This window comes from Balaenoptera physalus, assembly GCF_965194825.1.
Source record: "Balaenoptera physalus genome assembly, chromosome: 11".
Lineage (NCBI taxonomy): Eukaryota > Metazoa > Chordata > Mammalia > Artiodactyla > Balaenopteridae > Balaenoptera > Balaenoptera physalus.
This window is the reverse complement of record NC_138896.1, coordinates 90780843-90806806: the sequence shown is the minus strand read 5'-3', so window position 1 is coordinate 90806806 and position 25964 is coordinate 90780843. Positions and strand designations below refer to the sequence as shown.

At 36.6% G+C, this 25964-nt stretch overlaps 1 long non-coding RNA gene across 1 annotated transcript in view; it reads right to left on the bottom strand.

Annotated features, from left to right (window-relative positions):
* LOC309637556 overlaps positions 1-25964 on the bottom strand; it is a 738298-nt gene that overhangs the window by 350889 nt on the left and 361445 nt on the right. Inside the window, exon 4 of the long non-coding RNA XR_014250650.1 lies at positions 5460-5537. This is a non-coding gene — a long non-coding RNA (uncharacterized lncRNA). The remainder of the gene's footprint in view (positions 1-5459; positions 5538-25964) is intronic.

Genomic DNA, 25964 nt, shown 5'->3' with positions numbered 1-25964 from the left:
TCTTATCACTTTTCTAAAATATCATGGCTCTATTATATAAGAGAATTAGAACCCTTATACATAGCAGTAAAATTTATGTTTCAAATAAAATTTTAAAAATAATTTGTATCCCATGCTAATAAAGCCAAGCTTTTCCTTGTTCAATTTTTATATGTTGTTCAATAACAACCTTATTAAATCACATAAATTTACATTTCAGTTTCCATATTACCTACATATATGAATTACATTTCATTATATACTGCTGTCCAGTATTTGTACCATTACACAGAGTTTCTATCACATGAATCTATAAATTCTAATTAATACATATAATTTGGTACATTTAATATTGAGATACACAGTTTTGCATTTTCTAAAAATGTTCAAAATTGTTATATATCATAAGGTTTGATCTATAGCTATAGCTTTTTCCTAAATTTTCAGCATGATGCTGATTATTTTAGTTTATTAGAAAACATTTGATTTAAAAACCTAAATGGGAAGGCATTAAATATTAAAATAATTTATAAATATGAAATTCTATACCTAACATTATGTAGAATGGATGAAAAAGTATATAATATATTATAAGATGGCAAATGAAGTAAAATCAATAGTTGAATTGGTAGCATGTTCTAACTGTAATTAAACAGTCATGCTCACTTGCTTTTCTGCCACACTGTTTTAAATAGCACAATCCCAACGGAAAAACACAGGCTAAGAGTTTTTCTTCCTTCTTTGAAAGAGCTGAATCAATATTATTATAGTCAATATATCTTTATCTTTAATAGAATGGTGAGGGGGAAACATCACAAATAACAATAAGTATTTCCTAGTAATTAAAATTTAAAAAGACAAATTATGTGTGTTCCTTCCAAATGTCACCTTAACATTAATAGATTTTTTTACTTTTGCTTTTATGTGAACAGTCCCTATCTGAGTGTTTTCATCACCAAAACTGCAGTTTTAGTGCTCGGCCTGGCTGTACTTGAAACTTTATTTTCCGTTTCATCATTACCCTTCTAGTTTTAAGCCTGCTGTGCTTGCTGTTAGTGAACTTTGAAACCATTAGAAATACACTGCAGCAGTAGTAGAAGGATTTGTGAAATGCTGATTAACATTCTTATTCATTCAGGAGTATTTATCGGGCACCCACTGTATTCTCGGCACTATTCTAAGCCCTGGCAACACATCAGTGAACAAAACACAGAAAGATCTCTGCCCTTTTAAAGCTTATGTTTTAGAATGGGAAAGATGGGCAATTAACATAGAGTGAAAACTACAGAGTAGGTGAGGAAGTGAAGGTGATACGGGCAAAGAAAAGGGAACGAACCGGCGGGGGGGGGGGGGGGGAGCGTGTGGAGGTTGAAATTTTAAATACTGTAGTCTGGATAGGGATTATTAAGAAGGTGTCATCTGAAGGAAGCGCTCAAGGAGGGGAGGGAGGGAGCCCTTCAATAGCTGCAGGGTGATGGTCCAAGCAGAGGAAGCAGTGCACAGAAAATATGTGCGCGTTCTGATAGGTAGAAGGGTCAGAAAGCGCTGAGGCTGGAGCAGAGGTGAGAGGTGGGCGTAGGGGAGAGAGGACTGGGAGATACGGGTCCAGGACAGAGAGGTAAGAAGGACACAGAGCCACGTGAGCGAAGGTCGCTGGTTTTCTACTCTGAGCAAGATGGCGGGCTATGGCAGGCTGCCCAGCAGGAAGGAGCCTGAAGTCATCTAATTCACATTTTAAGAGGATTGTTCAAAGGGGCTGTCTTGAGAGTAGGCTGTCAGGAGATATGCATGCAGAGGGGAGAGGACGGCAGGAATCCACTGAAGAGGGAAGGGAGACTCGAATCCAGGTATAAGCAGTAACAGTGTGATGGAAACACAGCATAGGCTTAATTTAATACCATTCCTAATTGTTTACACCTCTCTAAATACCTTTCCTAGGCAAAGCTGGTTAGAAATCAGAAACTACTTAGGGGCACACTTCCATTTTCAGATCTTAAGATCAAATGCAAGAGACAGGACTTTCTTAAACAGCATAATTTATGCAAGATTCTTATAGGTTCCTTTCTCTCCCTCCTAGCCAAAATAATTGTTTCCATATTATTCTTGTTTTATTATTTGTAAGTGATACAACAATATAGAGAATTATTGATTAAATACAGTCTTATCTCGGAACTTCCATATTAACTGATTATCTCAACAGATCTATGGGCTACCAATTACCTTCATAACCATTCACTATTTCCTTCATTAAAGATTTGAGTACATACTATCACCCAAGCATCGTGCTTGGCAGTTAGGTGTTAAACAACAACTTTCATCCTAGTTCACCTAAGATGATCTCTTAGAACCTTTATTTGTAGCAAGAACTCTTGTAATTCCACACAAAGCGTTTCTTAGGATTCACACCTCGTAACAGGTTATAACAGCAAACATAGAGTTCCTGCCCTTCGCCTATAGTAAAAGGAAGAAGGACACGCATGTCTCACCATCACACAAAGTAGAGGGATAAATGCCAAGGTGAAGCCACGAGTATAACCCAGAAGCAGCACAGTGGCAGGTTTTAAAGAATGAGGGGGACTCAGGAAGCAAAGATGAGACGGGGAGAACTTTCTCTTTCCCTCTCCCATGAGGCAGGAGTGGTGAGAGATATGTGCTGAATCATACACACCTCTCTTCTCTCCTTTTCTACCTTGTGACAATTTCTGCTATTTTAGGTTTAGACTGTTTGGGAAATAGCTGCTTCATGACCGGAACTAAATACATCAATTCCACTATAATGCAACATAGGCGCTGCATTATAAAAATTATCACATTATGCAAACTCGCACAATAAAGACCCCAAGGCTTATGAGAAAAATGGGGTCGGGGTGCAGCACTCAAAAACAGTGACACATAAAAATAAAAAATTTTAAAAGGAACCTAATAAAAGCAGTGGCATAATTTTACACATTTAATAAATACAGAAATCTGACAATAAATATGGCACTTTACAATAGATACGAACTAAAGTTTGCTCTTAGAAGTGGGTGTTAGAAGGGTTCAGCTTGTAAGTTATTGTGAGCGGTAGAAACAGGGTTATCTGGAATTGAAACAGGGTTATCCAGATGTGAATGGGTGTGTATAACACATGCTGAACTGAAGTAGGTGGCTTCAGGTATGTGTGCATGTGCATTCTGTATATACCTGTGGGACTGGGTTTAGCTAGGTGCATTTCCTGCATTTATCGAGCGTTTCTTGCAGACAAAAGCACACATATGCAAGTGCAAAATTCACGTTGTGCTCAAATGTTCCCCAACATATCATTTGTGTTGTAACAAATCACATTTTCAAAGCAAGCATTATAGCAGAACTTCCGTAGTTTGCATTGGCTCTGCACTTAAGATTTAAATAAGACTTCCTCAGACAACTGGTTGTCAAAGGGCTTGAATCGACACCTTCAGGGCTGATGCAGTCTCCCTAGAAGGCTTTTTTGAGGGACGGTACCTTTGATTGATTAGAAAATAGTGCCCCTACCTCCGGGGGTGCTGCCTGCTGAGTGCAGGGCCAGCTGGTTAGATTTCCTGTCGACCTGCTTTCTCAGGCAGGCTGATATTATCTAAACTAAGGTGAACTCGGAGGGGTTTATAAGCTAAAAATTCACTGATTGCTTTGTCAGAGATTGTATGGTTTAATGTCCATGTTCTGTTTCTTTTCCCTTGTTACAGTTGTTTGTTAGCGTGGCTTATGAAAGAATTCATTCTGAGTAATTTTTAACGGCTCCAAAGTGCTGCTGTTAAAAAGTCCTAAATTATTTCCTACTATTTTACCAGCTAATAATGAAAGAGAATCCCATTACAAAGAGCCCAGATAGGACACAAAAAGCAAAAACCATAAAAAAAAAATGAATGAGATTTTATCAAAAATAAAAGTTCTGCTCATCAAAAGATAGGTTAATTGAAAATTGATTAATGTACAAACTATCACATCAACAGGTTCAAGAAGAATAATCATATGATATCAGTAGATGCAGAAAAACATGTGACAAAATCCAATATCCATTCATGATAAAAACTCTCAGTAAACTAAGAATACAGGTAACTTCCTCAACTTGGTAAAGATCATGTGCAAAATACCAACAGTTGACACAGTACTTAGCGGTAAGAAACTAAATACTTTTCAGCTAAGATGAGGAACAAAGATATCACCTCTCACCACTTCTTTCAACAGCATACTGGAAGTCCCAACTAATGCAGTAATATAAGAAAAAGAGAAGAAAAAAATAAAACTGTCTCTGTTCACAGATGACATGGTTGTCTATTGTCTAAGTAGAAAATCTTAATCTGGAACTAAGCAAGGTTGCAGGATACAAGGTTACCATGCAAAAATCAATTGTTCTTTTATATACTAGCAACTGGAATTTGAAATTGAAAACGTAATACCACTTACATTAGCATCCCAAAAAAAGACATACGCAGGTATAAATCTAACATAATATGTACAAGATCTTCATGAGGAAAACTGCAAAGCTTTGATGAAAGAAATCAAAATAAATGAAGAGCTAAATAAATGAAGAATATTTCATGTCATGGATAGGCAGACCCAATATTACCAAGATCCCAGTCTTTTCAACTTGATCTATAGATTCAATGCAATCTTAATCCAAACCCTAGGAAATTATTTTGCGGCTATCTACAAACTGGTTCTAAAAGGAAAAGGAAAAGACCCAGAATAGCCAACATGATATTGAAAGAGAAGAATAAAGTTGGAGGACTGACACTACCAGACTTTAAGACTTAATATCAAGCCACAGTCAACAAGACATTGCCATACTGGTGAAAGAACAGATGAACAGGTCAAGAGAACAGACTGAAGAGGCAAGCAGTAGACCCAAACAAATGGAGTCAACTGATATTTGGCACAGAAGCAAAAGCAATTCAATGGAAAAAGGCTAGTCTTTTCAACAAACGGTGCTTTTCAACAAACTGGACATCCACATGCCAAAAGAAAAAATCTAGATACAGATCTTACACCTTTCATAAAGATTAACCTGATATGGATCATAGACTAAACTGCAAAACTATAAAACTCCTAGAAGATAACACAGGAGAAAAGTCCAGGTGACCTTGGAATTGGTAATAACCTTATAGATATAATACCAAAAGCATGATACACGGAAGAAAAAAACTGATAAGTTGGACTTCATTAAAATTAAAAACAGCTTCTATGCAAAAGACACAGGTAAGAGAATAAAAAGACAAGCCACAGACATGAAAAAAATCTTTGGAGAGCATACATTGGACAGAAGATTGGTATCAAAACTAGATTAAAAACTCTTAAAACTCAACAACATGAAAAAAAGCAACCCTATTAAAAAATGGGCAAAAGATCTGAACAGACACCTCAACAAAGATGCAAACACAGATGGCAAAGAAGCACAAGATGCTCCACATCATATGTCATCAGAGACTTGCAAATTAAAATAACAAGATACCACTACATACCTATTATAATGGCTGGAATCCAAAGCACTGACAACACCGAATGCTGGCAAGGATGTGGAGCAAGAGGAATTTTCATTGCTGGTGGGAAAGAAAAAGAGAACAACCAGTTTGGACGACAGCTCAGCAGTTTCTTATGAAACTAAGCATACTCTTACCATATGTTCCACCAATTTCACTCTTTTGTATTTACCCAAAGGAGTTGAAAACTTATGTTCACACACAAACCTGCACACAGATGTTTATACCAGCTTTACTCACAACTGAAAGCAATCAAAATGTCCTTCAGTAGATGAATGAACTGGTACATATATACAATGGAATATTACTCAGTGATAAAAAGAAATGAGCTATCAAGTCACAGAAAGACAGAGGAACATAAAATACATATTGCTAAGGGAAAGAAGCCTATCTGCAAAGGCTACATACTGCATGATTCCAACTGTAGTACATTCTAAGCAAGGCCAAACTATGGAGACAGTAAAAAGATCAGTGGTTGCCAGGGATTCGAGGTCAGGGAGGGATGAACTCAGTACTCCCTCCTCAGCATCAGTTCCATTTTCTGTGCTTTCAGTTACCTGCAGTCAGTTGTGGTCTGAAAATGGAAAGTTCCAGAAACAATGAACTCTTAAGTTTTAAATTGCACACCATTCTGAGCAGCGTGATGAAATCTTGGGTTGTGCACTCCCTCCTGCCCGGGATCTCCAACCATAACATCACCTGCTCCGGACATCCAACCACTGACAACATCATGGCTGGATGATCCAGGATCACCCAAAGGAGCTGATACTCCTTCTGACATGTTGTGAGCAGGTCAACAATAGCCTAACGCTATGTCACAATGCCTTTAGCATTCACTTGTCTTCATCTCATCATGTGGGCATTTTATCATCTCACATCATCACAAGAAGAAAGGTGAGTACAGTATAATAAGGTATTTTGAGAGAGACACCACAGTCACATAACTTTTATTACAGTGTAATATTATGAACGTTCTATTTTATTATTCATTACTGTTATCTCTGACTGTGCCTTTTTTTTCCACTTTCTCACTTCGTCCCAGCTTACCCTTCCCCCTCCCCGTGTCCTCAAGTCCATTCTCTACCTCTGCGTCTTTATTACTGTCCTGCCCCTAGGTTCTTCAGAACCATTTTTTTGTTTTTTTAGATTCCATATATATGTGTTAGCATACGGTATTTGTGTTTCTCTTTCTGACTTACTTCACTCTGTATGACAGACTCTAGGTCCATCCACCTCACTACAAATAACTCAATTTCGTTTCTTTTTATGGCTGAGTAATATTCCACTGTGTATATTTGCCACATCTTCTTTATCCATTCATCTGTCGATGGACACTTAGGTTGCTTCCATGTCTTGGCTATTGTAAATAGTGCCGCAATAAACGTTGTGGTACGTGACTCTTTTTGAATTACGGTTTTCTCAGGGTATATGACCAGTAGTGGGATTGCTTAATTTATAAATCAAACTTTATCATAGGTATTTATGTACATTAAAATTATAGTATACATATATATGGGGGTTGGTACTATCCACAGTTTAAGGCCTCCACTAGGGGTCTTGGAACATACCCCCTATGGATAAGGAGTACTACTGTAGATGGGGCACAGAGGATTTTTAAGGCAGTGAAAGTGTTCTCTATACTGCAATGATGGATACATGTAATTACTCATTTGTCAAAACCCAAAGAGTGTACAACACAAAGAGTGAATGAGCTCTAATGTAGACTACTACACTTTGGTTTACAATAATGTATCAATATTGGGTCAGCAATTGTAACAATTGTACCACACTAATCCAAGATAGTAATAAAAGAGGAAACTGTATTTGAGAGGCTGAGGGGTTATATGGGAACTCTTTGTTCTTTCTACTCAATTTTTCTGTAAATTAAAACTGCTGTAAAAAAATAAAGGTTATTAATCAAAAAAGAGAAAGCTTAAGAAAAATGAGTAAACAAGCTACATATTATATATACACACACACACACCACATATTTCTTTGTTAAATATTTGACAATTCTTGTAAATATATATATTCACAGTACATTATACATGTACATATATGCCTCAATATATTTTCTTTTATGAGTTATCTGTTAACATTTTTTTGTTTATTAGGTTATTCCTCATTTATTGTTAATGTTTAGGAGTTCTTTCTATATCCAGATATAATTCCTTTGTCAAATATACGTACTGTGAATATATATATGCACATACACGTGAATTCATATATGTATATATGTGTAAGTATATATACATGTATATGTGAATTCATATATATATAAAATATATGTGAACATATATATATTCATAGTACATAGATTTGACAAAGGAATTGTATCCAGATATATAAAGAACTCCTAAAGATCAACAATAAAAGAAAAATATCCTAAAGACAATTAGCAAAAAAAGCTTCGATACCTCATTAAAATATATATATTAAGGGACAATAGGTATATGAAAAACTCCACAATGAGCTAACACTTCATATCCGCTAGAAAGGCTAAAATTAAAAGGACTGACAAAACCACCTGTTAACAATATGGAACAAATGGAACCTTCAAACATTAATGGTAGGGATGTAAAACGATACAACCTCACTGACACAGTATTTGGCTTTTTCTTATAAATAGTCTCACCCCATGGCCACCATGACCAAGTAATTCTATCCATTAGTATTCATACAAAAGAAGTAAAAACCTATGTTCACAAAGACTTACATCTGAATCTTCTTAGCAGCATTATTCATAAGAGTGGAAAAGTGGAATACATTGTGGTATATCTATACAATATATAAGCACTCAGCAATAAAGGATGAATGAACTAATTATATATGCAAAAATATGCAAAAAAATCAAAAACATTCTGTTAAGCAAAAGAAGCCAGAACCTAAAGAACACATATTGTGTGATCCATTTTTGTGAAATCTAAAAACAAGTAAAACTAATCCATTGTGATAAAAATTGGATAAAATAGTTGCAAGGGAAATTGCCTGGAAAGGGGCATTAGGTAAGTTTTTGGGAAATATTCTGTCTTGTTTGAGGTGATCATTGTATGGGTGTATACAATTGTCAGAACTCACTGAACATTCAAGACCTATGTACTTTACATTATGTTAATTACAGCTAAATATAAATGCCCAGATGCCAGCACAATAAAATATACACACATGAATTAAAATGTTTCCTACTATAGAATTTGGGCAGACCCTGTTCCCAAGCTAATCATTTTGGAGACAGATTGAAATATTTTATTATATTCTTATTACTCTCAGCAATTCTTATCCTGAGAGAGTTTCATTCTATACTAAACCAGCAAAAATGAATGTCTCACAAGAGAATCACGCAATGCTCCTAAGTGTGAGACACGAAGGTATGTTTTACCTAATGAGGTGTCTCAGAATTTTGTTTCACCCGAGACAAACTGATGAACTTTTGTAACTACTGATGCCGTATTTCTGAACAACATCACCACCTTAACATGTGAAACTCAAAGCTCATAAGAATCAACACTTTAGTGAGAGCTTTCTTTCACTGAAGAGGGACACTTCTTCAAAATTTAAAGCATTTTGAGCTTTTCTGAGGACTGCATCTATTTTTTAAGTGTTTCTTTGTTCTTCTCATTTGAGCTTTTTCAGTGAGTTTCTGCTCTTTTCAATGAATATCTCAATAGGTTGTCCAAACTATTCTCTAAGAAACCAGGAACTCAAAGAAAAATTCAGTGATCACCCATCCACGTCCAATCACCGAACAGTAGAAATGTATTTAATTTCTCAAGTGAAAAAAAAAAATGGAATGAGGGCCCAGGTATTGAATTAAATGAAGTACCCTCTTTGTTCTAAACCCTGGTAGAATTATCTCAAAACTAAAATGGAAAGATAAAAAAAGATTGAGTAGAAATTATAACTATATTGTGATGAGGCACAAATGCAAAACCATATCCAAAGTATTTATCAACCAAATCCTTGATGAATCTGATGAGGTGAAGGATACTTTAAAACCTGACTTTGTCTGAATTTGTACCTAGTAGATAGCCACAGGTGCTCCTATGAACAATAAAAAATAATGGTCTTTAATGAGTCCAAGGTTAGAAGCTTACAGTTTAGGACTTGGGTTGTTCCTTTGGTTTCATCAACTCAAGGGTTCCAGTTATGATGTTTTGCACACTCTTTGCCTGGCTAAGACAAAACCTAATGGCTAAGAACCATTCAGGTCTCAACCTCAACATCTCTTTTTCTAAGAAACCTTTCCTAACTGCTCCCCCAACTCTTTCTACTAGGTTAATCTCAAGTCACATGCTCTTATAACAACTTGGAATTTGCAATCAAACATATTAGGATTTTTATATAACTAGCGTTGTGATGATTCATTTACTGTGTCTCCACCACTTACTATCTTCAAAGATCCATCAGGATGGGGATCATGCTTATCTTGTTCATCAACTGTAGCTCCAGTCTCTTTGATGAATGAATGAATCATCACAATAAGACGGGAGGATGACATATAAAAGCCTTCACAAGAGTCTATACTAGTGACCTATATCAGGTATCAAAGAAAGAAGAGAGAAATCCCATTTATAGCCTATAACATCCTCACTGGTGATATCCATTAGATTTCAAGCTCAATTTTTTGCACATAGATACCCAACTGTTTCAGTATCATTTGTTAAAAGCACTTTCTACTATATTACCTTTGTACCTTTGTCAAAAGTCAGTGGTTTATCTATACGTGGGTTTATTTCTGGATTTTATTCTTTCCACTGATTTATCTGGGTTGAAGACAATTCTACACCATTTTGATCACTGATTCTTGAAACCAGGTAGTTTTAGTCCCCCAACTTTTTCTTCTTTAAAATTTTTTGGCTATTCTAGGCCCTTTGCATTTCCATATGAAGTTCAGAATCGGTTGTCAATCTCCACACAAGCCTGCTGGTATTTTGATTAGATTGCATACCATCTATAGATCAATCTGGGGAGAAGCAACCTTGATTACATTGAGTCTTCTGACCCATAAGCAAAGTATATATCTCCATTCCTTTAGATTTTCATTAGTTTCTCTCAGCAATATTTTACAGCATTCAATATCATGGTTTCTCACATATTTTGTCAGATTTACCCCTCAGTAATTCATACATTTTTACACTATTTTAAATAGTATAAAATTCTTATTCTAAATTTTGTTTCCTGATTGTTGGTTGCAAGTCTATGGAAACACATTTATTTTAAATATTGATATTATATCCTTCAACCTTGGAAAAAAAGGATTCTACATTGATTGAAAAAGATATCCTTGAAGTTACCAATGAAGTCAAGACATCTACAAATGTCAGGACTTTACAATTTGTGTGAATAATGGAGATTGTTGATACATTTTTATGAGGATAGTTTCTGGGTGTTACTACACTTGTATCACTAGAACATTCTGTTCAGTGTTTTTGCGTAAGTGAGAAAATATGGAAGAAATACACACTGTAAACTTTAAAACTCTATACAAATACCATCTAGTACACACTACTAACATATCACATTTGAACAAATGAATGAATAGATGAGGAGTACAACAATGAATGCTTGGAAGATCAACTCTGAATACAGAAAATTTTGAACTGTCTGCCACCACTGATTTTAGAATATGCTATGCCATCTTAGTGGAAACTCAGATGTTAGAAGGCTTTCCTTACGCATCTCTTCAGTCTGATCACATTTTATGATTAGCAATATGTGTCACATGATTTGTCTTTGTCTTAAACTATACGGAGATTGAGAAGCCAGCGGAGTAACTCTTTGAAGAATTTATACTATTCATCAATTATTAGTATATTTATCATAGATACCTTTTAAGCAAAAGTTAAAGCTTTATTCCATAATTACCTTGGACAAGCTGAATATAATCTATTTGGGAAATTCTGAATGTGAAGGTGATCTGGATGTGAGAGCAGTTGCTCAACGAATCATGAGCATTCTTCTGTGTGATCCAGTTAGTTAGGCAGGTTTAATTTTCTTCTACATAGTTTCACACTCATCCTTTCTGCACTTAAGGTCTCAAAAGATGCCAAGAATCCAAAATAGACCAGTGTTCTTCAGGGCATACAAGTAACTCCACTATCTTAGGAAAACGTTAGTCTGGGAATGGCCAAAAGCTCTGTCTACTGACATGGAAGTGATCCTGATATTTAAAAAACTATTAGTGGGAGAGGAATTTAGACCATATCCTTTGTCACACTTATTAGAAGAAAGAGAAGGAGGGGGAGGAGAGGGAGGGGAAAACGGGAGGGGATGAAAACAAAATCCTTGCCTTTCCATGTTAAGTATCTAAGTTTAACAGCCTCAGAATCCTCAACCCAGGAATCCTTGCAGATTATGAAGAGAGGCTTTCTTGATCAGGGTAGGTCACCTCCTCAAAATGATTTAGTTTGCAGTTCCTCTTCAAATCTCTGCTTCAGTTATCATAGTGGTTGTGTGCAATATACTATTGTTTCTAATAAAAGATATGCTCTGTTGAGTTAAAGCAATTTGGGGACAGGAACCTCATCCAAGCTGTCAGATTAGGTCTCTTCACTGTCAGACAAATGGTTAGGATCAAAAGGACTCAGCCTTGAGAAACAGCCTGTTGGATGACAGAGGACATCAGGCTTGCCACGTTTCTTAATATTTGTCATGTTGTTCCACGTTCAATAAAAGGACCCAATCCTACTGAATTACTGAGTGATTTATAAAGGCTTAAGCAAGCAGTTGCCAAACAAGAAAATATTCTAGATGCTACGTTTCTAAACCTTTCCTTCCAATCAATATTGCTTCTGCTAGGGCTTCCCTGGTGGTGCAGTGGTTGAGAATCCGCCTGCCAATGCAGGGGACACGGGTTCGAGCCCTGGTCTGGGAAGATCCCACATGCCGCGGAGCAACTAGGCCCGTGAGCCACTATTACTGAGCCTGCGCGTCTGGAGCCTGTGCTCCGCAACAAGAGAGGCCGCGACAGTGAGAGGCCCGCACACGGCGATGAAGAGTGGCCCCCGCTTGCCACAACTAGAGAAAGCCCTCGCACAGAAATGGAGACCCAACACAGCCATAAATTAATTAATTAATTAATTTAAAAAAATATATATATTGCTTCTGCTAATTTTTCAATGAGAACTATAAATTCAGGTCAATGTAGGTTTTTGACAATATCACTGAATTTAAAGAGCCATGGATGCGGATGGTAAAAAAGTAACTTCAAAAATATTTCTCTGTTGAACTTGACCACAGGAGAATTATTAGAATTATTTTCTTTCAAATAACATACAACTAAAGTTTAGAGGTTACTCATCCTGAGTCCTCACACAGGCCTCAAATAAGAAGTAATTCTTATTGGTTTAAAATAATTGCTAAATTAGTGTTCCTAGGTATTTTCATCAATTAATATAGAAAACAGGCAACTCTGAATAGGCCATTAGTCCACTGGTTAACAGAGTATACAAGCAAAATTTCAAGGTGTGACAGGGAACTTCTTGGTTCAATTTCTTTGGTGCTCTTAATAGAGAAAGGTAATAGTGCTAAAAAGTGAGGTTGGAGATCAAGAGGTCCAAGATTGTTACTTCACAAATGAAGAAGCTGAGAACCAAAGAAATTAAATGATGTGACCATATTCTCAGTGCTGATTCCAAACAGGGCAGCGATTAGAACACTCATCTCTTGACATATGGTCTAGTGCCTATTAGGTCAATCTGCCTCCTGCAAATGTTCCTTGCTCCTCTCCTTCTCCTCCTCCTCTTTCTCCATCTTCCCCTCCTCTTTCCCCTCCTTTTTCTTCTTCAGTCCTTTAGTTCAGTGGTTCTCAAATGAGGGCAATTTTGTCCCTCAGGGGGCAATGTCTGCAGACACTTCAGGTTGTCACAACTGGGAAGGGAGTGCTACTGGCATCCAGTGGGTAGAACCAAGAAATGCTGTTAAACATCCTATAATGTACAGGACAGCCTTTCTGCGCACCAACAGCAAAAAAAAAAAAAAAAAAAAAATCAATCTGGAAGATCAAAAATGTCAATAGGACTGAAATTGATAAAGCCTACTCTAGTTACATTCTGCAGTGATTAAAAGTGGGTATTATTTAGATTAGTTCTTTTTTTTTTAGGGTAGAATCTTCTATATTCTTAATGATCTCTTACGTATAACTCCAGTATGCAAATAAAAGCAGTTCTGATTTGAATAGATTTATTTTATGAGCACAGATCTGCAATTTTTACATATTATGGAGTCATTCAATGAAAACCCACAGTTACTATGTCAGTGACATCCAGTGCGGGGTGGGGGGCGGCGGTACTTGGTATTTAACACATTTTAGTCTGTTTTTCATTATCATTTGAAAAAATATGTAAAAATGTGTTTAAAAGTGAGATCCAAATCAAACATTTTTAAGATTCCTAAATGGACCACCTCTTGCTCTGATCTGTTTGCTATAACCTGCAAATAATATAGTCCAAGTACTAAGACCTGATTTTTCAAAAAATATAACACATGACTTTTATGCAAATATAAAATTAACGAGTCAAAAAAGTATTTAATCAATTAATGAGGGAGCCAGTAAAATTACTAAAACTGGTTCAAAGGAGAATTTGAATAACATCAATACACACACACACACACATACATCCAGTCAGAAATGTTGACATGGCAAAACTAGTTACTAATCCATTGGGCAAAAAAAGGTAACATTTGGGGTCTTTTCTACAGGATGGAAATTAATTGTATATCTACTGGAAGAAAATTCATTTACTTCATTATGAACAAAAATCACTGCAACTTAACCTCTATTCCAATAGAGGTGTACAGTAACTTAGACACAGACCACCAAAAGTGCATACCCCTATAGGATCTCATAATCCCAGACCAGGAAGGTCTGCTAAACAATGCCCAGTACTCCACTCAAAGTCATGCAGTAATCTCTTTTGCCCATTTCCAAGTCACTGACAGTTTTTCCTGGCACAAGTCAGTCCAGAAGCTTCTGTATTATGAAGAACCCTTAGAAGAACTCAGAGTCACTTCCAAGTTTTATTTAAAGATCTCATTCCTCCATTCTACCCCCACCTAACCCTTCTGTTTCTAAGAAGTCCTACACAATTAGGTCCACTGAGCCTATACTTTTTAGACCTCATGTGAGTTAGAGAGGAAAATGTTAATTACTTAATGTAAAAATAAACCAGGAGAACACATTTTTTTTCACTGATTGCCTGACTGTTTTCTGGTACTTACAGCTGAGAGGGAAATTAAATTATCATCACTGATTGGAAGCTCTAGGCTTGTTTTTATTTGGGGAGCAATCTGGAAATGGGAGATGCTATTAGATAGAAAGGTAAAATGTGATCTCCATGTTGAGCACTCTGCATGCCTACCTGCAAGGATGCAGCAGTATTTCTAGAACTGAAATTCTTACATCTTGGTCCTATTTCTCCATGAAAAGGCAAGGAAAGGGACTATTTTTATAACATTTTATCTGATTAAAAGAGAAACACATTCATTCTAGAAAATTTGTAAAATACAGAAAAGCACAAAGAAAAACACAAAATATATCTGTAATCTCCAGACCCACAGGTAAACACTGCTAATATGAGTATGATATATATCTTTCCTTCTCTTTCTCTCTCTCAGACAACTGACCTCTGTTTCTCTCTTTGTCTATTTTTCTGCCTTTTTTATATACACATATCAGTTTATTTAAATAAACTTAATTTTTAGTACCCCTTGTATACATCGTTTTTAGTAACTTGCTTTTTCATGTAATGATATATACTTCCCATATCACTAAAAAATTTTGCAACTCCATTATAAGAATGTGAATTTTATTATAAACATGAATTTCATTAAAATTATATTAACATTATAAAAATTTATAATTGCTTGCTTTTGTGTCAAATTTTAGGATATATGGAAAGAAAATAAAAAGTTTAATTTTAATTATTATTTATATAGGTACTAACAGAAGAAAAAGTACATACTGTATTAATCAAATTTTAAAATCATTTTTGTTTTAAATATTCTGAAATGAATTCTCAGCTTTATTATCATCCTGATTAGTTTTCATAGGTGAATCTGACAGAAATGAAATGAGAAAGCCTTAAGTTTATTAGATAACTTACAGAAATTGTTATGTAAGGGTCACAGTACAATGTGGCTACTGTTTAATTTTCTAAATTCAGATAGTATTATACAATATATTTGTGCCAAATAACTCAAACTGTTCTTTTGTGTTCTTCTAGTACAAATTCCATAATCTCAGAGATTGTTATAAATCAGAGATTACTAAATAATATGTTGTTTAGAATAAAATAGTGATTAATATGAAAAAAGGAAAGCCAGTTATATAATGTGTGATAGTCAATGAAGATAAAAACTATTCTCCGATTCTAAAAACAATATTTGGTGTTGATTATCTCTTTGTTACAGCTAAACCTGAAGTTGTGGGGATTAGGTGTGAGGCAAATGGGAATCAAAGAAGATAATCAAAGAATAACAATCCATGTATTTCTCATTTTATTCCTCTGTCCTCCTTTTTAGTATGGGTTTTCCCTCACACAGACTTTATTAAATACACAAGTGCCTCTAATTTTTTTTAACTTTCTCAATTGAATATCATACCTTATCTAACACAATATTTTAAAATTACGGTTTTATAATTTTTAACATACTAAATACAAGGTTCTTAAGTACCTCATACTGACTTTCTCTTTTATGATATTTGCGGGTTGTATTTTTTTCAACAGACCAGGCATGAGTCAATTCCATCTACATTTTTACTGGTGTAAAATACTGGCATAATTTATTTTAATCAATGTAGCCCTCAGCCATTTCATGTTCTTAAGGGAAGGGAATGGAAATCTCTAGAGAAGAAGAAAACTGAAAAGTGTGAATCACCTACATTTCTCATTTACCCATGCTAATTAAGACCAAGCATTTGAAAGTTACCATCTGAAGGAAAATTAAGCCAATTAACCCACTGATGAAGATAATTTTCAATATTCTATCAGGAGGCAAAAATCTTCACCAGCCGTTCTTATTTCTACTGTGGAGGTAATTTCCATACTGTCTCTGAGCGTTAAGAACTCAAACGGGTGTCACGCCAGTTCTGGGGGTTCTAATTGCAACTTTTATTTAAATTCTGATTTTCTGTCCCACAGCTTGATTTCTGATTGGCTGGACCTGATTGCTTTCAGACCTGACAAGATTTTATTTGTAGGCCCTTGGAAACTTGCATGGATGAACATTCTCTGAGTTTAGAGGGAAATCCTCCTAAGATCTAGCTTTCCATGTCGACTGGAGCATAAGAACCACTAGAGGTTCTTTAGGAAAGGGATTAATTTGGGAGCATTAATTACCAAATAATTATAGCCTATGTATAAGTTACTCAAGAAGATGTATTTCTAGATCTAAAGCTGTTTCTCAGATGAATACGTTTCTTTTTAATTTCAGCATAGGCAGCATTTCGACTATTTATCGTTTTTCTTTATGCCTGGAGTCAGCTACCATGGCTAGCATAAAAGACACATTACAGTAAAAATGTCTTTGCTAACCGAAATTGGGCAAGTTACTTTGCCCATTTCTTTGTAAAAATCTTTCCTTTTTGGGGGAAGGGAGATTGAAAGAATTAAATGAGATATAGTTTAAAAACCTGGAGCCTTTTAAATATAAATAAAAGGTGTAATTATTATTTATCTAAATATTTAAACACTTTCAGTTTTCCAGACAACAATGAACTAGCTTGCACAGAATAAAATTAAATTAAATTAAAATTGTTATTTTACATGTGGCCCTGTTCATGTTTTTAAATGACCTGCAGGGCTACTCTAGGCTTTGCGTGTATGATCCTTGCTCTGGGTTCTCCACACTGGCATACATGTCCGCTTAGTCTGGTTGGGTTCCAGCTTAAATACTTTTGGAAAAATGTTATTACCCCTGCTCAATGACGACAATAAATCAACAATCTCTATCTAAGTTCCCACAATCTCCTCCTATACATTATTTCTGAAACTAGACCATCTTAAACTGCCCTCAGTGCAAGCAAGAAGAGATAATAATGCTATGAGTCTCTTTGGAGACAGAGGTTGACATTTTAGGGTAAAGTTTTTACACAGCTAAAATATGATTTTTATTCTTTTAATATTTTTATAATAAACTTTTAAAAACAAAAACTTTATGCAATTTGACTATAATACTACTATATTAGAGACGTTCAAATAGCCTTTAGGAAAACTCTGTTATTCCTAATCAATCACGATCATCTGTCGATGGAAATAACTGAATATTACATTGAATTATATTTACTATTAATGATAAGTTAGGAAATAGTGGTTCTTATTGTACATTGATTTTTGGAAAATCTACACGCAGAGACAGTTGCTCTCTCCACTTTAATCAAAGCAAAATCAAATCATGGACCCACAAGCTACCAGCACACTTCTGAAAATAAATGGATTTTTCTCCTTAAAAGCATGCAATGAACTCCTTTGAAATTTCTTTGACTTTGTGGTTAGTTTGGAAATGTCTACATGTGTGTCTTTCCTGGTTTGGGCTTCATGAGTTCTCTGACACAGTGGAAACAACTCTGAAAGTACACCAGAAACCACCAGGTATATACAAGGACACGGGAGTCAACTAATCATTCTATTACCATTTTGCTACAAGCCAGTTAGCCTGTACTACCTAGCGCCTAGCCAATGAGTCATAAAATTTGGAGGCCTCTCACCAGAAAGGCTCTTCATACAGGGCATATGCCTCGCTTCAGTCTCTTCTGCTTCTCTCTCAAAGAGTTTCTGGAAAACTCTTAGTCCCTTTCTTAACAAGGAATATGACAATAAACCAAGATAAAAGAAGAAGCTCTATATGTATAATACCATTTTGCAGAGAGTATAATTGTGGTTGGGTTTTCACCTGTTGGGGTATCTGTTTTTATTTCCTACATAACCTATATCCTGGAATTGACTTTCTCAAACCCTTCTTCCCATCAGCACCAGATTGGCAAACACGGAAACATCTAGTCACAGCGCTAACCTGAGAACTGATCAAACAGAAAGGGAACCATCTGGGGGCAATAACTATGTAGTAGAATGAAATTTGGAGATCTTACGTGAGACTTGTTACTTCCATGCATTACCTCATTGACTCAATGAAGACGGTAAATAGACCAAAGAAAACAGAGTTCAACTTCTGGGTTTTGAGTTCTATCATAATTTTTTGATATTTAAAAGAAAGAGGATACATTTTACTTGTAACAGTTGACCATGGTGCATGGAAATCAATGAAGTTAGAACACTCCCTCACACCATACACAAAAATAAACTCAAAATGGCTTAAAGACTTAAATATAAGACAGGACACCATAAAACTCTTGGAAAAGAACATAGGCAAAACATTCTCTGACATAAATCGTAGCAATGTTTTCTTAGGTCAGTCTCCCAAGACAACAGAACGAAAAGCAAATATAAACAAATGGGACCTAATCAAACTTAAGAGCTTCTGCACAGCAAACCATAAACAAAACAAAAAGACAACCTACAGACTGGGTTAAAATATTTGCAAATGATGCAACCATCAAGGGCTTAATTTCTAAAATATACAAGTGGCTCTTACAACTCAAAAACAAAAAAAAAAAACCAAACAACCCAATCGAAAAATGGGCAGACACCTAAAAAACATTTCTCCAGAGAAGACATACAGATGGCCAATAGGCACATGAAAGGATGCTCAACATCACTAATTATCAGAGAAACGCAAATAAAAACTACATTGAGGCATCACCTCACACCGGTCGGAATGGCCATCATTAAAAAGTCTACAAATAATAAATGCTGGAGAGGGTGCGGAGAAAAGGGAACCCTCCTACACGGTTGGTGGGAATGTAAATTGCTGCAGCCACTATGGAGAACAGTATACAGCTTCCTTAAAAGAATGAAAGTAGAGTTGCCATATGATCCAGCAATCCCACTCCTGGGCATATATCCAGAGAAAACTTTATTTTGAAAAGATACATGCACCCCAATGTTCACAGCAGCACTATATACAATAGCCAAGACATGGAAGCAACCTAAATGTCCATGGATAGATGAATGGATAAAGAAGATGTGGTATAAATATACAATGGAATACTATTCAGCCATAAAAGAGAATGAAATAATGCCATTTGCAGCAACATGGATGGACCTAGAGATTATCATACTAAGTGAAGTAAAAAAGACAAGTATCATATGATATCACTTATATGTGGAATCTAAAATATGATATGAACGAACTTATTTACAAAACAGAAACAGACTCACAGACATTGAAAACAAACTTATGGTTACCAAAGGGAAAATGGCAGGGGGAGGGATAAATTAGGAGTTTGGGATTAGCAGATATAAACTACTGTATATAAAATAGATAAACAACAAGGCCCTACTGTATAGCTCAGGGAACTATATTTGATAGTCTGTAAAATAAACCATAATGGAAAAGAATATGAAAAAGAATATATATATAAAACTGAGTCACTTTGCTGTATTTTGCTGCACACCAGAAACCTAATACAACACTGTAAATCAGCTGTACTTCAATTTTTAAAAAAAGTTAATTTCATTTAACAACAACAACAAAAGAGTTGGCCATGGGAAAATCTACAAATCTGTTATATTACAAAATCTCAATGGTGAACATCAAAAGCATGTTCTGAAAAATCCACGCATGTCTTGTATTAGGTTCCCTGGAAATAGGCTCCCCATCAGAAAGCTGCCTGAGGAAGGTTTACTGGGGTGCACTCCTGGGATACACACTTGTAAAGCAGTGAGGAAAGCAGGACTGGCCTGACAGAGAAGCTGACCTGCAGTGTGGTTGTGACTGAGACCTCCCCGTTCCCACAGGGAGCTCTTGAGCTGGGGAGGCCCTTCAGAGTGGTCCCAGTCCGAGGTAAGGATTCGGTGCCTTTGCATCCCCCTTTATTTGTCAGTTGCAGGCTGACGGCCACCCCTAACCCTAACTATAACCTTGGGGAGGCAGTTCACCGCTGCAGAGGGACACAGCTGTAAGCCATCTGCAGCCGGTATTTGCAGCAGCTGGAAGATGGGTGCTTTGGGCCCTGAATTGTGGACCAGGTGCAACACCAAGGTATCTACTGCAGGGCATACAATTTATTTTATAAATGCTGGAAAGAGAAGGACATTAGCTGACCACCTCTTTTCCAGATAAATCTTGCCTGAATTAGAGAGGAACAGCTGGAAGGAAAGGAATAGAGTTATATTCTCCCAGGTTTCTAAAATGGGGCTTGTACTCTGCCATGTGTCTGGGCTAAAAACCCCAGAGGGAAGGGAGGGAGGTAGATGGAGAAGCATCTGAATTTCCCCACCCACTGAGGGAGACTGAGAAGTTGACTGAGGAATGGCTATTAGACTTCAAGAGGTCTAATGGATGGGGTTGGGAGAAGACAAAGTAGCAGACTGTCCATTAAAGCCACTGGGAAGCACAGATGCCCCAGCCAATGTTCGAATGGCAGGGTATCAATGCCCAGGACCTCAGGAGAAGGGCTGGATCTCAGCAGAGCCAAAAGTAGGAGAGCTGGGCCAGGGGGCAGATGCCCTGACACCCATCCCCACTTACAAATAATACAGTAGCACCTAACCACCCTAGGAAGAAGGAAGATGGAGAAGGGAGACTCACAATTGACAAAGTATAAACCTGAAGCGGTGAGTACACAGAAGTGACAGGGCTAAAGTGGACTTTCCTAGCACATGTCCTTCTGTTCTTTCAATACAAAGTGGGGGCCTATGACCCAGTCTGGCTTTAAACCAAGTGTCATTTAAGCTGGGAGTGGGCATGTGATCAACCAGAACCAATCAGAATCCTTATGTGGGACAAAGAGGATCTCTCCCCTTTGATACTCAAAGTCCTTATAACCATAAAGACCTTCAGTTACTGGTCTTTACTGCCATGGGGAAAACGGGCTTCCTGGAAAGGAAAAGAGAAAGTCAACGAGAAGAACATAGAGAGGAGGAGAGATGATTCTCTTGGTTGAGCCCCTGGATCCAGCCATGCTTGAAGTCAAGTTCATTCTTTTTTCTTTTTTTAAATGAGAAAAAAAAATCCCCATATTTTAGTTGAGTCAGTTGGAGTTTGTTATCAGTCATTTGGGACCAAAAAGTTCTGATGAATACATCTTCCTATAACCTCAAATTAAAGGAGGATTCAAGGTACTATTATAAAGAGAAAAATAAGGTGGCCTCAAACTGACAATTGCCCTGGGAAAGACTGTGTAAAGGACACTTGAATAGAATGATTTTACACTTTGTTCCGCTGAGGGTTCCTTAACTTAATAAATGACATCCATTTTAAACGTGTCCTAAATCATTTTTACCTGACTGATGTTTTGGTTCGAGGAAGGAGGCTGAGTAAGTCCCATGATGATTGACATGGGCAAAGGGGTGAAATATTCTGAGGGGGTAAGTCTCCCTATTCAGGAAAGGGTGCTGGGTTTTACTCCTGGGGCAAGCTATTTGATAGCTTTGTTCCAGGTGGCTGCCTGGAACAGTGTGTAGAAAAGCATTGAGACTGGGTCTGGGATCAGTAGAAAAGTAGTCTCAGCTGGTTACTGCTGTCTGTCACAGGAGTTGGAGGGGGAAATGGTATGATCTATGGTAGGTGTTTTTGCTATTCTGCCTGGCTATAGAGTCTTATTCTCAAAAGCAGAGCTCTTGAGCAATGGCTTTTACTCCAACAGGAATTTCCTGGGTCAGTGAAGAAATTCAATAGCTTCTGTTAGCTTCCGATATGTAAACTTGCAATATCTAACGTTACAACTAAAACAAGATTTAATCCTTGGCCTGAAACTTTCTCATGGAAAATTCTTATGAATTTCACTAAATTCAAAGGGATGCTTCCCGGTGATATGTATCCCTTTCAACAGTTAAAATGAGGGTGAGAGGAGTGGGGGAGGGGAAGGAGGGGTTGTATACCACACAGATGAGTAGCGATTCCATTTAAATCAGCCATAAAATTATGTGGTTGGTTAAAAAAAGAAGAAACTGACCAAGGTCTGCACAATACATGCAGTAAAATCACCTCATTGTATTTAGATTGATTTGGATGACAACAGAAGGAGAAATGTAATGTAAAATACCGTAAATTTTACCACCCATCCGTGAGTAATACACTGCTAAGATAGAGCATATTTACAGTAGAGAGAAGGAGTCCAGATTTGTCCCAATTAACCTTGTAACTAGATGTACTCCAGTGCTTATTAATGACAGTAATGAGATGCAGACAAGACAATGCATTAAACATCATTGGCATATAAATTAAATTCACATACAGTTTAAAAGGAATAGATACCTTTATGTACTGGACACGAAAGGAAATTATTAAGAAGCTATTTCATAAGAAAAAGCTAATTAGAAAGAAAATTCAATACTTTCTCTAGTGTTCATCTCCATCAGTGTTGGAAACAAGTTTGACCACGAACTAAGAAATTGTTCCCATTGAAATTACTGTGCAAGGTATGAAATTAATTTTATGATTGTCCCAATGGAAGCTACAGTAGCTACAAATACTTATATGCCCATTATCATTTTCCTCTATATTGGCCTACATTTTAATTTGCTTAGGTTTCTATCTAAAGCTTATGAATAATTTAAAATAGATCTGCTGTCTTTACAGCAAAATCATGATAGATAGAAGAACAAGATAGACATTCTGCTGTACAAAGAATCCAAACTAAACAGCAAAAACAAAATGTGAAATATATACTGGAAGACTGTTTTAAAAGGCCATTTATAAGACTACATAATTAAAGGGTAGCTCAGTATGCAACATTTAGCAATATGACTCTTGTTCGGTATATTTTATAATTAGTGAGAAGGAATTCAGGCAAAATTGGGGTGTTCTGTGATTTAGCCTTTAGAAGATGGTGTCCCAGACTTTACAAGAAGCATCTAAATTTTTTTCAGGGCTAAAGACAGTGAAATTTGATTAGGACATTGACCTCTCCTGACAGTTTTTAGAAAGTATTGCCGTAGTGAAAGGCTGAACAGAAAACTGGGTCTTCCCAATTGTCACAGGCTAACAGCTACTGCTTTTTCCCTGAGATCTCACTAAAAATGGGATCCAGTCTTATAACAATAGCAGCAACCAAAAAGGAGGGGGGAACTCCTCCCACTCACCTATGTAATAAACATCAAACAATCAGGCTGGCACTGAGATTAAGTACAATCGTGTCAGAGCCAACATCAGAAATCAATCAAAGACATTTTTCTTTTGTGGTGGTGTTTTTTTTTTTTAAATTCACAGCAACTCAGAGCACCAAAGAGGGGAGGTAAGCGTCTAAACAAAAAACGAAATTAGTAACAGCAGACCCATTGCCAAGGGCAACATGAATCTGACAGAAGATGCAATGATGACAGATGAGCCCTCATTCTCAGTCTAAATTTCGTCTACAAAATGAATTCATAATATCTTAAATATTATCAGCCTTGCTTCACTCACCTTTGTTCTATAGAATGGAAGGGGGCTGTGTGGGCAGAAGTCAACAGAGATGTAATTTCCTCCATTTCCCCCTTACACTTACAGTGGACAGTAATTGTTATAGTTTTTCCCCCCTCCCCCACTCCCATTCTCTTCATTTGTTTCTCTGTATTCATGGATCTTTTCCCCTCTTCTCTCCTTTCTGTTACAAAGTTGCAGTTGTCTAGTTTCTGCCACTGGGACCACGAAATTTTTAACTGATTTGAAATACTCTTAACTAAAATCATGCTTCACTTTAAAATTTCCTCCTTTGAAAAATGTTACTTTTCATAGAATTCAATTCAAATGATTTCTTTTTCTGTTTGTTTGTTTGGTTTTTTTTTAACACTGAAAGCTGTCAGGGTTCATCTAGTGCAAACTCATTTTATAAATGAGAAAACTAAGATCCAGGTCACATTAAATACCTAATATTGGCATAGTCTCAAAAACTGTCTAGCAAACTGTTCACAGTTGTATTTTGCTCTCCGATTTTGATGATCTCAAAACCTCACAGGAAAACCAGGTATTAGCCATCACCACTTTATAGATAAAGAAATACAGGCTCAGAGAAGATAATTCATTCACCCAGGGTCACACAGTAAGTGACAGCCTTGCTCACTGCAAGTATGAACACCTCCCCATGGGGTTTCCCTTTATTATGATACCATAATAGGTAAGTTATTTATAAAAATATAAATGCCCATTTTTATATTACATCCTAGTGTGTTTACTTTCATTTTCAGTCATTTCCCCCAGCTCCAAAATTCATAAATTAATCACTTCGATAAAGACTCTCATCTCATTGTACTTATCAGCCCTATGAATCCAGTTAGAAATGGACCCAGAGAGATTGTGCCTCAATACTTAGGTCCTGGGATGAGCTGAAATGACCCCATGATAACAGGGTTTTACTTCTAGACCCGAGCAAATCAGTTTTTTTACTTGTCAAAAATGTGTGCCCCTCACAGGAGCCTTTACAAATTGTCTAATGATCAGAAACTAGAGATTTTCAGAGAGCTCTCAATAAAACAAAACTATCTAAGACAAATGTAGGACAGATATCAAAAATTACTCTAGTATTCTATTTATCAAGCTCTTTCCTACAAAAGACTGGATTCTCCCTTCTCCCACTTTTTCTTTGCCTGATAAGCTGCGGAACAGTTTCTACAAAGGACTAGCTGGAAAACAGTATCGCGCTTTCAAGCACACTATGTTTAGACAGACTGTAAAGGTAACAAAAGGTACAATTAACAGAAGCCACCGCAAACTAATAATGGCAGAGCTATTTATTATTGAATCATCTTCCTCTAATTTTAGAAACCGAAGAACCTTCACTCCCTATTGTCCATATTTTAATTAATGCCCATTATTTTCCCTAAATAGTGCCCTCCTTTGACATGCTATTTATACACACCATTTCTGAAAATACACAGAATATGCATGGCAAGCAGAATCTCCACAAAATGTTTTGTAAGAAGTATTTGGGTCCCTTTTGTCTCAGGAATGTCTCGAGGACAAATTTCTGGTTGTGCCCTCTTGGGGGGTATTCCAGCTTTCAGCTGCTTTTTATGTAATTTTAATATATTTGATGTTGTATTTTGATTACTCTGCATACATTTTCTGCTTCTAACGATTAATTTGGCTTCCGTAGGACAGGCTTATAATAAGCACTTCAGCTGGGTGCTGATCTGACTTTTTCTGGTCCTTTTCAGGGCGACTTTGCAGAAGCCCACTGGTGCTATCACACACAGAAAGAGAGTTTTTAGAAAGCCTATTTACAGAGAACAAATGACACAGGATATCTGTCCAGCCTGAATGAAGTGTAGCCTAAATGTCTTTTGAAGCAATAGAGCTCAGCTTGATAGATAGAAAGAATTAAAATGGAAGGCTAGAACAGATTACTGAAGAAGAAGAAAGAACCTCCATGTGTGGGTATCTAGAATTATAGCCCTTAAAGAGAATTTTCAGGGGAGAAGCTTCAGAACACACCCAATAGTTGACATC